The sequence below is a fragment of the Argiope bruennichi genome, chromosome 10 (assembly GCF_947563725.1).
Source record: "Argiope bruennichi chromosome 10, qqArgBrue1.1, whole genome shotgun sequence".
Taxonomy (NCBI): domain Eukaryota; kingdom Metazoa; phylum Arthropoda; class Arachnida; order Araneae; family Araneidae; genus Argiope; species Argiope bruennichi.
The window spans coordinates 28,587,109-28,601,630 of record NC_079160.1 but is presented as its reverse complement, the minus strand read 5'-3'; the positions used below and the strand labels follow the sequence as shown (position 1 = coordinate 28,601,630).

The following is a 14,522-nucleotide window of genomic DNA, read 5'->3' as shown; positions in this document are numbered from 1 at the left end:
GAGGACAGTGTGTACGTCCGTAAGGCACTTTTCGGGTAACCACAGGGCTTCGTTGATGCGGTCGTATGTCGTACGAGAGGTGACAAGACGGAACCTCGGAAACTAGCTCTGCGAAATGCGGGCACGATTGCCTTGTCATTTAAGTATCAGCAACGAAGCCATTGATATCTCCAGTGATATCACTGCCTCTTGTACTCAATCGTTAATATATTAAGCATAGAAATGAAGAAAAATTTCATTTGTGAAAGGGGGAGGGAAAGTTTAGAGCAATTCTGATTTTGCAATTTATTCCGATGCCGAGAATGGCAAGGACAAAACTTTATAAAGTTCATTTGGAAAATATTTGTCAGTAGTTGGAAATTTACATGAAGGTGAAATCGCCCGATAGGAAATGCTATGTAACAGACGATGAGGCGCGATTCGACGGAAAACTACATATCTACATACTGGATTCTAAAGGAAGATAAGATTAGGATGAATTAAGCAATTATTGTAAATTACCTGAAGAAAGAAAAACAGTATACCTTTGTGAAACACCGGACAGCAAGCCATTCCATCTTGTTTGGTACCGTTTCAAAAAATATGCATTAAAAACTTATAATTATTTGAAACCTATTTGTAATACTTCAAAGAATTTCTACCAACTGTTATTCTGATAACAGGAATGTTGCGCATAATTGCCGAAATCAACAAACACCTATTGATAACACAAACAAAAAAAAGATAGCGCCCAATAAGGATTAAACTTATACCAATTATGCATGGCAAGAATCCATCGATTCTAGGCTTTCAAAAATAAAGTTAAAAAGTTATCGTCAGTTTTAGAAAGGACTAAAGCACAAACTATGGATGAGCACAAAGGTTTTAATCAAATTAACATAACCTAGTTTTAGGGCTGCGAAAAACAACTATGCATTGGGTTACTAGGGTTGGATGCTAGGGTTACGAAAACAACTATGCAAACACAACTATGCATTAGGATTTAGAAAAAGGAGTAGAAAGGTATCGACAGATTTGTGGATCAGAAGCGAATGACTGCAGCAGATCTTTGAAGACCGGCATTAATGAAGATTGCTGTGATAACACCAAGAACGCACTAATAACATAAATTAGGATAAATTAAGACTATTTCCATTACCGACATCGCCAAACACTCAATGGATTACACGATCCCTTTTCTACAAGCTAAAGTTTGGCTTGCTAAAACATGAATAAACCTATAATTTGGAATATCATCGATTCAAATTATATGGAAAATGAATATTCTGAACCTTACTAATACGTGTGCATTTAAGTCACCAGAGAAACGGTAGCGATTCACTTGGCTGATTACAAACGAGAAAAAAAAAAAAATCGATTTTCAACAACCTTAAGTTATTAATACCAATTTTCTGAAAAACTGGTCTGAACATTATATAATAGAGTTATCAGCTCAAAATTCCAAGCAATACGAACAACTTAATTTTAATATTCTACACAAACAAAATGGAAGTTTTATCGCTTTTTAAAGCTTAAACCCTCCACAGCAAGAAGGTTTAGACTCTTATACAACATATATCAAAACTCTAAACTAGGGGTCCCCACATAGACATCAAGAATTAAGAGATCAATTTTTACATTTTTACTATACAACATGGGTTTATTCAGAGCTTGCGACTGTATGAGTGAACCCATAACACCTTCCATGGTTGTAAAAGAAGAGAATTTCAAGATGGAACAAAAACAGCTATAAAGTCCCAGACAATCTTCATATGATCAATAATCAAACTTGTTGACCCTGATCGATTCGTTTCAGTGATAATTAGCAGCCTTTACCACACACCTAGAAACGACAATACCAAATTATCCAAGACCACACCATGGGGAGGGATGGAAGCATCTATGACCCCCCATAGAACTGGTATTCCATGTTCAACAGCTTAAGATCAACAAATTGTTTGATTCAAACATTTAAAAATATTTGTGGTGAATGTCATTTCGTGTTAGATGACTTTTGAACCCCTTTGAAGAACGTATTTTAAGTTTATTTTGAATCTTATTTTGATCTTTGAAAACTATCTTAAAGACCCCCCCCCCTTCCCCATTGATTTCACACCTGGTCCACTTTCGGGAAAGGGCCAACTAGAGAACTGAACTGAAACTGATCATCCAGTGAACTGGAAGTATTAGAATGTACTACAAATTCTACTTATGATCGAGATATTAATATTTCAGGTGGTTTTACCTTGAAAGTTAGTGCAATATAATAAAACCAGATGATTAATTACCATGATCTAAAATAATCCGAGATTGGTTTAAAACCCCATTCAAGACGCTAAAAAATGGAATATTCTGACATAGTGGAAAGTCAAAATGCAAAGAAAAATCAGCATTTTTTCCCTCAAAAAACGCCAATGCCCACTTTTGATACAAGAATTTTTTTGTACCGAGTCTTTTTGGCTGACTCAGCGGCTATGCTGAAATCTGAAACATTGCAAGTGAAGCTTGTGCAAATCAAATTCAAAAGAAAAAATTCAGGAACTTTCAAATAAGGCTTAGCAATATTTTCAAAAATGGACAAATCAAAATTAGAATTCTCTCAGCGAACAAACAAAAGGGAAGATTTGTGCTAAAACAATTAGACATCAGGAATATTGGATAATTTCCAACCAATTGTAGTTTCAATTTTAGAACAGAATGTGCTGCCCATTCGGTTCGAATTTTACATTCCTCAAAATGTGTAAAACTTCTATGTAGTATCCTGATCAAATTGGTAATAAACAGATCAACAAGCAGAGAGTTGGAGGCGAGATTTTAGAAATCAAAACCTTTTTACTCTTCCTTCAAAGGCAGGCTTCTATATTAGTCACGTTTTCTAGTGCAAGAGCCACACTTCCATATTAGAAATTTTGTTGAAGTGGTAGGCTGGAAGCTAAAAACACTTCTGTTCATAATCTCCAGTTCTGTTATGATTTATTGATTGCTCTGAATTTTCAATGCCAGCGTTGATATTGATATTGTATATACATACAATAAATTTTCCTTAAAACCTATTCTACTCATTGAAACGAAGGAATTATGAAAGCAAGTGCAAGCCGAATGGAAGAATATTTTGGGGACATTTACAGTTAACTAATTCAAAGACCATTAAAAAAAATTCGTATTTCCAATTTATTAAATTATTGGAGGACAAAAACCTTAATTTTTTTTCACTTAATGATTATACTAATATCATGTAAGAGGAGGATACAAAGTTTTATAATGAATAAATTGAAAATTTTCGTTTTCAATAAGGATACAATTAGCAACATGGCCTGGAATGTACTTCAAAATGTGACACGAAATTTGAATTCAATTCAGATTTAAAAAGGACTACAGCTTGGGCATTAAGTTTCATACACAAATATTAACGTGAATTTCCAAAAAATTACGAAGTGGATGGATCAGCTTTATTTCTGAAAAATTTTTAATCATGATGGTGATCAGCCATCATGATTAAAACTCGTCTGAATCAGAAGGCCACCGATTGACTCGCCGGCAAAGCCAATCGTTAGACTTCATGTAAACCGGAAATTAAATTTTGCCTACGAATTACAAGGGAGTTTTTTTTAGTTAGGGTTATTTTAAGTTATTAAAAATTAGGGTCATATTAAGATAAATTTCATTTTATTATTAATATTTAATTCAAAGATTTAGATAGGCTGATATATCCATTTTAAACTATTTCTTGGATATGGGGCTTGCATTTTAAGCTGATCCTATTACTTTAAATATTGTTAACCGCCTTCAACTAACCAATCTATTTACCCTCTTGCTCTTCGTACAGTTTTAACATTAAAGGCGGTAAACGCAACAGTAAAGGTGGTAAAAAGGACTATTTAACAACGATAATTTTAGTGGATGAGATCTGGTATTTAACCTCCAATGATTTGACAAATATGGAATACGAATTAGTTTGAATGGCTTTTCAAACTAATAGTTAATTTAGTGGAATACGTTTATATTTAAGCATATATGCACTAAAAAGGGTTCAAACATCTAATAGGCTCCTTGCTTTTATAATTATCTCCACTTTAAAGCATGGACTACTGGCGTTAATAATCACTGTGAACAAATTCCAACTTCTTATTAGTACCAACTGCTTAAAAACTGGTCACGAACAGTGGCATCAAACATCGATTAAAAATGACCAGGTTGTCCATTTGCCATCTTTCATTTCATTTGTGAATAAAAAAGAAAACTTTGTTTCATTAAAGCACCGTGTGTTTCAACTCCACATGCTTCGTATACTTTAAGACTCGTAATACCATTTGCTTTATTTCGGGTAAATTTCTCAAGTGAGATAAATTGCTCCAAAAATTGCAGACCTTCATTAAAACCAAATGTCTCAACTCAATAGCAATTAAAGCCAAGGGAAAATAAATGAGCCGACTGTATAAACTAGTAAACTTTAAAAAAATTAACCAGACCAGAAGAAACCGTTGATTTCTCTCCAAGATTAGAAATGGTTAAAGGTCTAAAAATATTGCATAGTCTATGCATTCCCAAAAAACTGAACTGTTCTGACAAAAAGTCAAAATTGCAAAGATTCGGGTTTTCTTTGAAAATATTCGAATACAACTCGAGAAGCTATTTTTAATTTTTAAGCAATCAGAAAGATCATAATTTGATTTGTAGCAATCATTGAATACTATTCATATGACAGGCATGAGATTTTTGAAAATAGCCTATTTGAAGACTAGATTCATTTCTCGGGACTGCCGTATCTTGCATTGTTCGGTTTAATTTGTTGGATTAAAACAGGAAAATATTTACAGCATCCAAGAATTCATTTCTTACGCAAGAAATTTAGGTCATTTTCTGAAAAAATGCTCCAAATAGGAAACAGAATTCGGGACGAAGTACAACAGACTATTGGTTTTGTGTTTAATATGAATTCCAGCACTAAAGTGTTTTTTCCAGGCATTAAGATCAGAATAGTAAACAAAGCTACTTCGAATAATTGATGGTAAAGGACATTCAGAAAATTGGCGCAATAAATCGGATCAGAATGGATAAATACAATCAAAAAATGCAATAATCAAAGCAATAAAATCAAAATTAGTCCATTTCCAAGGTTGGGCCAGATTAACGGAGATCGGAATTCAGAGTCGGATTAATAGAGATAAACTCTTGGGCAATCTCTGAATATAAAGAAGTTATGAATTTCTTCAATAAACCAATCGATTGAATGAATGAAACCCATCAGCCCTTCCATGAAATTCATTTAATTTTATTTGCGAAATTTTGCTAGCTTTACAACCTATAAATCAAAAGAATATGCCATTCAAAATCAGAAACGCTAAGTTATATAAACATCAGAATTAAAATAAAACCTTGAATTCGGTTATAAAATTCAATGTTAATAGAAGCGAAGCTCACAAGGGCCATTTTAAATAGATGCAAAATGTCCATCTTTGTTATGGCATATGTAATTCATAATCTTTTGATAAAGCGACTCGTGTCTCGAGTACACAGATAAGAACAAGTAAGCCAATGCCAAGGAAAGGTTTTTATCACTTCTAAATTACCTATTTTTCATTCGCTTTAATGGCCTCAGTTTTTATGATAAAGGCACACATTTGACATCCCATAAGTCAAGCTGTCGCATCCTAATTGCATTGAAAGTAATCTTGTTGCTTCTGATGGCACTTGCCATGAACAAGCCCGCTGAAATTCCGAATTCAGTGATTTTAAGCCGAGAGAGCATCTCTTGTTTTTAATAGCGCCAACTAGGGCCAAGAGTACGATTTTGCTACTCACGCATCACATTCGCTTGCACAGTTCCTTTTTACAGGGGAGCACATTCACACATCTCAGATAGAACAGATGAAGAATAGCCATGCCCGAACCGGGACTCGAATCCAGGATGCCCAAATAACGGGGGAAACTTGCTACCCCTATGCCAGGACGCATGCAAATTGCATTCAAAGTAATATAGATTTAATTAGCATTAAACACCAGACAGACTGAAATCGTTATTTCATCCCCCGTCGCCGAATTGCCGCAATGATTTGTTATTTAGTGTTCAGTTTCAGATATGAAAGGGTATAGAAACGGACCCAAATCTGAATAGTGGTCCAAAGAGAAGGACACCAAAACCAGTGACAGCTCCCTGTCCATCCTCTCCATTCAAAAGAAAGTTGCATTTTACTTTAAAGGTCACGATATTGGCATGTACTCACTAAGCCGCAAAATCGTTGCAGAAAGAGTAACGAAGAGCAGCATTCATTGGCTTTTGTATCAAAAACTCAATCTCTGGCCAAGTTGTGCCATACTGTTGGCATTAAAGAATTTAAATAAAAAACGGAATCTAAATATGGAATGTGAACGAAGTCCAAAAGTCTGAAAAATATAGAAACCAATGTGATGAAAAAGCGAAACAATGATGCAACATATGGCATGCACAATACTGGAAAGCTACGTTTATGTTTCAATATAAATATGAATTTGTGTTTTCTAAAGACTAAAATTAATATGGAGTTTTTGAAAGCAAATCACTAGTTATGAAGAAACATCTCAAAAATATTAGGCACTAAGAAGCAAATCGTGAACACTATAAAACGGAACAGCTGCAAATTGAGCGAAATAGAGTAGCCTTTCTAGCAGCAGTTGAAAGCTGAATCATCTGGCCAATCTTCAATCTTGATAAAATTTGTTTCTGCTAAATAATGCGAGGCACAAGGAATTTATTCGGAAAGTTTAGAATTGGCAACAACTTCCTTCAATTCTGAAAAATTTTGCAATTCGGCATTCAATACGAGTTGCCACTGCGTAATATAGTCTTGGAAAACGAGTGTTCAAAGATTCGATGGCACACAAATATGTCCATGCTTAAATACGCCACATACGTATAATTTGCCGGTATGAAACTTGTAATTGCACAGTTTGTTATTAAAAGTACCGAATCTAGCAGGTCTTTGTATCAGAAGTGGTTAATGTCGAAATTCCTACAATTCAGCATACAGCAAGTAACATACTAATACCATTTCAGATCTATTGCCTGTGTAGCCATGAAAAATACAGCTTGACATTGGTAATATAGCTAATTAAAGGGAGAACTACAGGACCTTGAAAAAAATCACCCAGCCTCTTTGTACTAATTTTCAGCAATTTCATAACAAACATGCACTTTCTATGGATTGTACACAAAATATATGCACGAACATCTCCGTCAAGCGATTCATCGCCAGCTCAATATAATTGCTTTTCACGAAAAACATAAAACTTCAATATCTAACTCTTAATCGTCTTATCCATGTATCACACAGACATCACATTGCTGCTTTTCAAAAAGTTATTGAAGTTTTGTCTACCATACTTTTTGAATTAGATCATTCTTAAAACATAATACGCTAGAAATATATAACTCACAAACACAAAGCATAATACAATTAGAAGAACACTTCTGGCAGTGCCATCTAAGCAGGTAATAAAGGCAAAATATTTAAAGATCTTAAATCTTGGTTGCAAGATTTTATCTGTTTATTCTATTTACAAAGCAACATTAAGTAAAAAGCTCATTCCATGCTCCAGTGTACAACTAAGCACAGAATTGAACAACTTCTGTTAAACTAATTTTAAAATTCTGTATCGCATTTTATGCTCGCACAACATGCAAAACTGGAGTAGTCGCCAACCACTTAAAAATCATGATTTTAAAAAAGGTTAAGATTTGTGGTAAATTTTAACTGAATACACCAAATTACCACACCAAATTATTCTGGGTATTCGACTATAACGAAAATTGGATTACCATTAAGCTAATAAGATTTGTAGATCTTCGATAAATTTGGTAATGACAACTGAAGTCCCGCTTCGGTAGCGAAGGTTTCAAAAAGGGTACAAAAGTTCGTCAATTTGTTATGAAATTAAACGAGAATCCATTACTCAAGTCCTTTCTGTATGAAGTAGTATGTCGCTTATGGTTTGCTTTGTGTATGATGCTATGACTGATGATTAGCAAATATTAATCTTAGTTTTATTCTATAGTGCTTATTCGTAGCTTGCGAATAGCTCGTTTTCAATTTAATGAATCCGTTTGGATGCAAATTTAGTTTTAAAATTGTTAAGATGCTTTAACTAGATATGGAGGCTTCAAAGAAATCCTGACTTCTCCAATTTATGAAAGTCAAAATGAAATAAGATTGCTCAGCTCTGCCATTTTTAAAATATTCAATAACACTTAATATCAATGTTAAATTTCGACCAACTTGAAATAACTTGATTCGGCTAAGCACGGGGTTTGGTAGTTCGGGTTGATTTTGATTTGACAGATATTTGTTGATGTTGAGACTGACAGAATCTACTGTAAAACATTGAGATGCTAATGCTAGAGAGTACCAGAGTTTCATTTCAGATATTTTCCCCAGTTCTCCAATGTTGAAGATGCAAGTCAGACTTCTTTTCAAAACTGCAAAATATTCTATTTCCCATTATATACAATACCCTCCCTCTCGCCAGCCGGCTGGCCCACCCTTTTACGTCGATCTTTCCTTGGCTGTTTCTCATTTCGCTTTCTCCAAGATCCTAAACAAAAGACCCACTCCCCTATTCAACCACGGATCTAGACATTTTCACACGAGGCGGAGATGTATGGCTTTTAACTTCCTCATTCAAACGAAAACAATAAAGTCAAACAATTCATTAGAACATTTAGATTAAATATCGTTAGTTTGCTTATTTAAGACCGAAATGACGCGGTATTTTTATTCATTTCTGTAAAAATAACCACCTACAGTGAATTAATCTCCCATTTCTACTATTTCGCAACTGCCTTATTCCTCTGCCCATGTCTCCGATCATAAAGAAGCTCAACTTAGCACCTTAACATTGGAGGGAGAAAAATATTCTTCAATGACCCTACTGGAACAGATCCTACTTCGATATTGGAAAACAAGACCAAACGGATATCACTGATAATCTTTCTGAATTAGTCCATGAAGAGTATTCCATTACAGACAAGGCCCATTTGAGTGACGAGACTGGAGGAATTTAATCTAACCAATATGGTGAAGCAACACCAGATTTAAATGTATATGAATCTCAAAAATCATGCCAAGTTCGTTGTTTTCGCCAAGAATTCTATGCTCCAGCTCATTTTAAATATTTAAATGAAATGTTAGTCTTGGCGTACTTAAATTATACAGATCTTTTTGAATTCATGCATGTATTGTCCTGTATATAAACATTTTAATAAATGCTCTCGTCAATCCCTCACTTAATCTACTGAAAAAGGTCTAGCGGTCGTTTTCCAAAGGTCATTTCACGGCATCGATTATGTATCTGTACATTCAATATTACAAAAACGTTCAGATCTGTATAAATGATCCGAATCCGTAGATGTACGAAGGAATTTGACTTTGTGCGAAAATTTTTATGGCTATAAAAATAACTTAAAGCATTCTTGTCTTCCAGATTTCAGCAGCTTGTAATTTTTATTCACCATATGAATTTAAAATGTTTTTACTAGATACTTCAAAATGCATCCTATTATAACAAATATTCACATTTTTATTAAGGACGATGTTTGAGATCATTGTCGATTTCAAATTTTTATACCCAAACTCCGGAATGTAGTCATGATTTATTCTACATATTAACTAAGCGGGTAATCTAAATATATTCCGTTTAGAAGGTTTAATGCCGTATAGCACGGTGGTTGGCAAACTACTCCCATAAACATAGAAAATATTTCGGACATTACAAGTATAAGACAAAATGTACCGATCAAATGCTGATGAGCAGTGGATGCACTAGAATAATCAACTCCTCTTCGTTAGAAATCGGGAAAGGCATCTCCAGAGGTTCAGATTTCGGATGGTTACGGTTCATCTTCGAAGGGAAACTTGCAGGGACGAAGAACGATTCTTCAGATGAGTAGGCTTTAATAAGCCTCGCATATTCCAAACAGGTGTCTGCTCAAGGTCTTGTTTAGCCAGAGATGAAGTTCCTTTCACATCTAAAATAAATTTGAATCCTTACAAAACATTCATGAAATCCGGATAGTAAATTCAGTTAATGAAGTATCAGGGCATTGCCCTTTATGCCACAACAGATTACAGTACAGTAAATTATAAATGTATCTCTGTAGATACAGGTTAAGTATAAAATATTTAATGCTAAGAGTCGTCTCATTACTTTTATTTACAAAAAATGTTTAAATAGCAACATAATTTCGAACTCATATGTGTTCTCTAGATAGAAACCCAATACATATAACCATTTTTAATTTTGAACGGTTGATAAGTTATAAGCTATCCAAAATTTGAATTTCTAATGTTGATGTTAAATGAGAATTTCGGTGTTTGATACATTTTAAAAAATGAATCGTGCAAATATGGCGCATTGAAATATTCAAACAAGACTAATTCATAATTTTAAATTCACAATTTAAACTTTTTGAATAGATAATAGTTAAACTTCGATTCATTTTGACACCAACGGGGGAACGATATAAAAAATCACTCACTATTCGAAATTTACTCCACTTCCGTAGAATAGTTAAGATACAAAGCAACCAAAATCTTTCAGAATAACGCGATTTCCCCCTTTTTGGAGAATTTAAGTTTGCAAAGCAATTCTATCAGGAATTAAAAAATCGTTATAATGTATCTTTCGGGGTTGATTTAGATTTCTCTTTAAAATAAATGTGGAAGTTAAAGGGGTAAAAATCTATGCATGCAAGAGATTCTACTCCGATAGTAATTCAAATGATGTCCCTGCGAAACAAATGGGAGACAGTTACAGTTATAATTACGAGTTATTTAAAGAGCATAGAAGCAAGATTCTGCAGAAAGTTTATATAACAGGAAATGAATGAATAAATAAAGCATTGAATAAAATGCAAAAAACTTAGGATGGATTAGATCTTAAAGTATATATACTTATATAAAGCTGTGGGGGGGGGAGCGCTCTACAGGCCAGACCGTTCGACCTACATCTACCGAATTTGACACATGCATACCTTGGAGGTCGGGAATGTGTACCTGGGGTTGCTTTTTTTTGAATTTTGAATTAGAATTTTAACTATTAACTAAAAACTAACTTTCCCGCCAAAAATTCATTTTCCCCACCGCCAAATGAGTAAGGCTTCAGTTTTTTTTTTCAATAGTAATGAGGCTAGGCTTACCATTTTTTGGCCGATTATTCCAAACGATTCTGTTTATTTTCTTAATGTTTTATGCATTTAAAATTAAACATTGTTAATGAATCGATCTTTCCGATTCATTCTGAAGTACTTTTAAAATAAAGTAAAACAGAATAAAGGAAATCAAAAATTTCTAATCTCCATAGCGTTAACATAACTGGCTTTGAAAATTCACGCATGCGCATTGTGTTCTGATTTTTGACAACGGATACGGACGTTATGAAAGCTTAACCCGTTTTTGACCGATTTTAAACGATTCTATTTTCTTCGAGTTTCATGCATTTAAAACAAAACATTGTTAATTGATCTGTTCATGATAAATCCGAGAAAATTTTGTAGAAAACCTTGATATATCGCATAAATTAAGAAAAATTTTTTTAGAGCCCATAAGGTTTAGTTTAAATACTCAGCGACTTTGTTTTCAGTACTCCTATTTAAAAATACGAGTTGTTTCAGTAAAAAATTTCCTTATATTAATTGCAATTTAACCTTTTCCACTTTAATTTAAAGAATAAATTCTACGGGAGTTAAAATAAAATTCGAGATACATATTACGTTATGGTTGAAGGCCTTTAAAATATTATGAATGAATTATATGACTCAAAATTTGTAGCTTTAAAATATTTTGATGAAGAAGCTATTAAAATAGGAGTTACATAAAATATTTAAAATTTTAACGAGCATTAAGTTTGGTGAACCGGTTGGTCGCCAAAGGCGGCTAGTTAAAAATAAACAAAGTCTCAATGTTCCATAATTTTAATTTAATATGCTTTATGGTAAAGATAAAATACAAAAAATCCTTAAAAATGTCTTAAGCATCGTTTGATGTAGATCTCCATATTCACGTTTTCATCACGTTTCTAGAAAACTATCCGACTATTCAACTGTTCCAAGAACATTAAATTTCAGCCTGTTTTATTAATATTAATTGCAAAAATTACTTAAAATTATGTTAAACAATATTCCTCGAAAATGTCATTTGCAATTAAACATACAAAGTATGGATTTGAAGAGAATAGCAAATGCGATATCTGTTGGTGACATAACAATGGCTTCATGTTGACGTAACCAAATAACGACCCATTTGCCAAATTCACCACTTAAATGTCACCGGACAAAAATAAGGACGTTACTTATATAATTCGATTCCAAGACGAAAATTTTGCGCTTAATAAACTTAACAGTTTAAAACTCACATTGTCGGTTATTTGAAGCATGAAAGTTACCGACATGATTTATGCGAGTAAGAATCGTAATAGAACGTCAATGAACTTGTTTTAGAATCTTTAACAATAGTCTTCATGAAAAATCGAGTATATTCAACTCACCCAATTTCTTGCATTCGCTATTTTATACAGCAGTAATCGCAACTTTTCCCAAAATATATAATTTCAAATATTTTTTAAAGTCAATTATGTTGCATTTAAAACCTCGCCGAAATTTGAATGAAATAATCATCTATTAACAGTCTTAAAATGATTTCGTCTGAAAAATTAATTCGGTAAAATAGAGGCAACTAAATACTTTACTTACAACTGTTGAATAGGAATTCGTTCTTTCCATACTTTAAGCCTCCATCTCTTTCAAATGGCTTTCGAGACTCGACTGATGCGTAGTGCATTTCCACCACAGCATTTGCATCTTCCAGCAACCCGCTCATACCGAAGCAAACCTATCGGCAAATCATTCCAAGAAATGCATGCGTACATTCACATATTCGTTGATGGCATTGATTGGCTGCATTGGGGTTGAGTGAAAACCAGATACCTGCAAAAACAAGAGTATGCATCTAACATTCCGTCTTTGCATCGGAAACGAAGCTAAACATTAAATTAATAAAACTAATTTTCCTTCCATTGATAAATTTAATATACTCCAGTGCGTAAATTCAGTCTACTATTGTATATCATTTTCATCTGGTAAATAACAAACGTGACGTTACAGCAGAATATCATCCACATTTTAAAAAAATTTTTATTACGCACTGCAATCGTCAAAATTCGAGCTCAAAAAATTCGAACAAATCTAAACCTTTCACACCACTTTAAGTTAAAAAATGCGACTAAAATGATTCAAAACGCCTCGAGATAAGGACCAAATTTTATACTATACCAAATTTGAAGATTCCTATTAAATTTATAGCAAAATACAATCAAAGGAATCTTCCAGATATATATTAACTACGAAACGGAGGAAAATTAATAAAATTTATTACGCAGATTTAAGCTCTATAGTGTAGACGCCTATAAAATTATGAGTCGGGGGTGGCGTCTGCTAGTTTTAAACGACAGCTCAAAAACAAAGTTTAATATAGGATTTTACGACTAAAAATAAAGTTTTGTATCAATTTTGTTTCAATCAGTTGGAAAAACTGAAACATTTCTATGGCAAAAACTCAATTTTCGGATCCTGTTAGCCGCATGCCAGGGGTCAGTCCCCTATAAACTCGTTAAAGATCATACGATGGATTCGGTAAAAAGGCTAAATTCATGCCAAAGGTTAAAATTTCACAAGTATTGCATGCCGATGCAATAAAGGGAGATATCTGGGAAAAGATGGCATGCGAGAAAATTTTGAGGCAATAAATTCCGATGGTTTTATTCAAAGTTAAAAAACACCGTTTAGATAATTTAAAATCGTTAGAACTTGTAGAAATTATTATCGTTAAATATATATATAAACATACACTAAATGATTCGAGTTTCAGTTTCAGGATCATTAAAGTTGATCATGTAACCATTACTGCGATGAACAAATTCTTCATTTTAACATTGAACTAATATCATTACAACTCACTCGCATGGAAATATAAGAGACAATTACACAATTAACTGCCAAGTAAATTAATGTACATTTTAAAAAAACGAGCAAAAAATGCCGAGTTACCTACCAAGTCCAAACCACGTTCCAGGAAGAAATTTCCTATTGAAGTTTTTAACTTGAGCGACTAAACTACTCAAATTAGCTTAAAGCTTATTACTTTAAGTTCAGTATTTCATCCGACCCCGCTTAACAAAACGACTTTTAAAACAAAATCTTTTATCTGATCCTTTAGATAAGAGAAGAAACAAAAGATATCGAAAATCAAATTCTGCGCTTTTATAACAGATAATCAAAATAAAAAAAAAAACCACAGACTGAGAAATAGTTGCTTTTTCTTACTTCTCCCAAACGGCCTGTTTCCAAGGATCAAATTAAAGAACAACAGGGCGTTATTCTCATTTTACTTTTTATTAGCTGTTTTTAAACATATAAAAAACGGATTAAAGCTCTTGGATTTAAATGAATATTCTAAAATACAGTTTGATTTTTTTATTTTTGTAATTAAACAAGCATTTTAAGATGCGTATTCACA

At 33.3% G+C, this 14,522-nt stretch overlaps 1 long non-coding RNA gene across 1 annotated transcript; it reads right to left on the bottom strand.

The window, feature by feature from the left end:
• Positions 1–8,519: 8,519 nt before the first annotated feature.
• LOC129989017 (uncharacterized) lies at positions 8,520–14,214 on the bottom strand. Its single transcript, XR_008785721.1, has 3 exons — positions 14,058–14,214; positions 12,701–12,934; positions 8,520–9,979 (listed from the first exon to the last, which is right to left on the bottom strand). It is a non-coding gene; the product is annotated as an uncharacterized LOC129989017 (long non-coding RNA).
• Between the last annotated feature and the right edge of the window lie 308 nt (positions 14,215–14,522).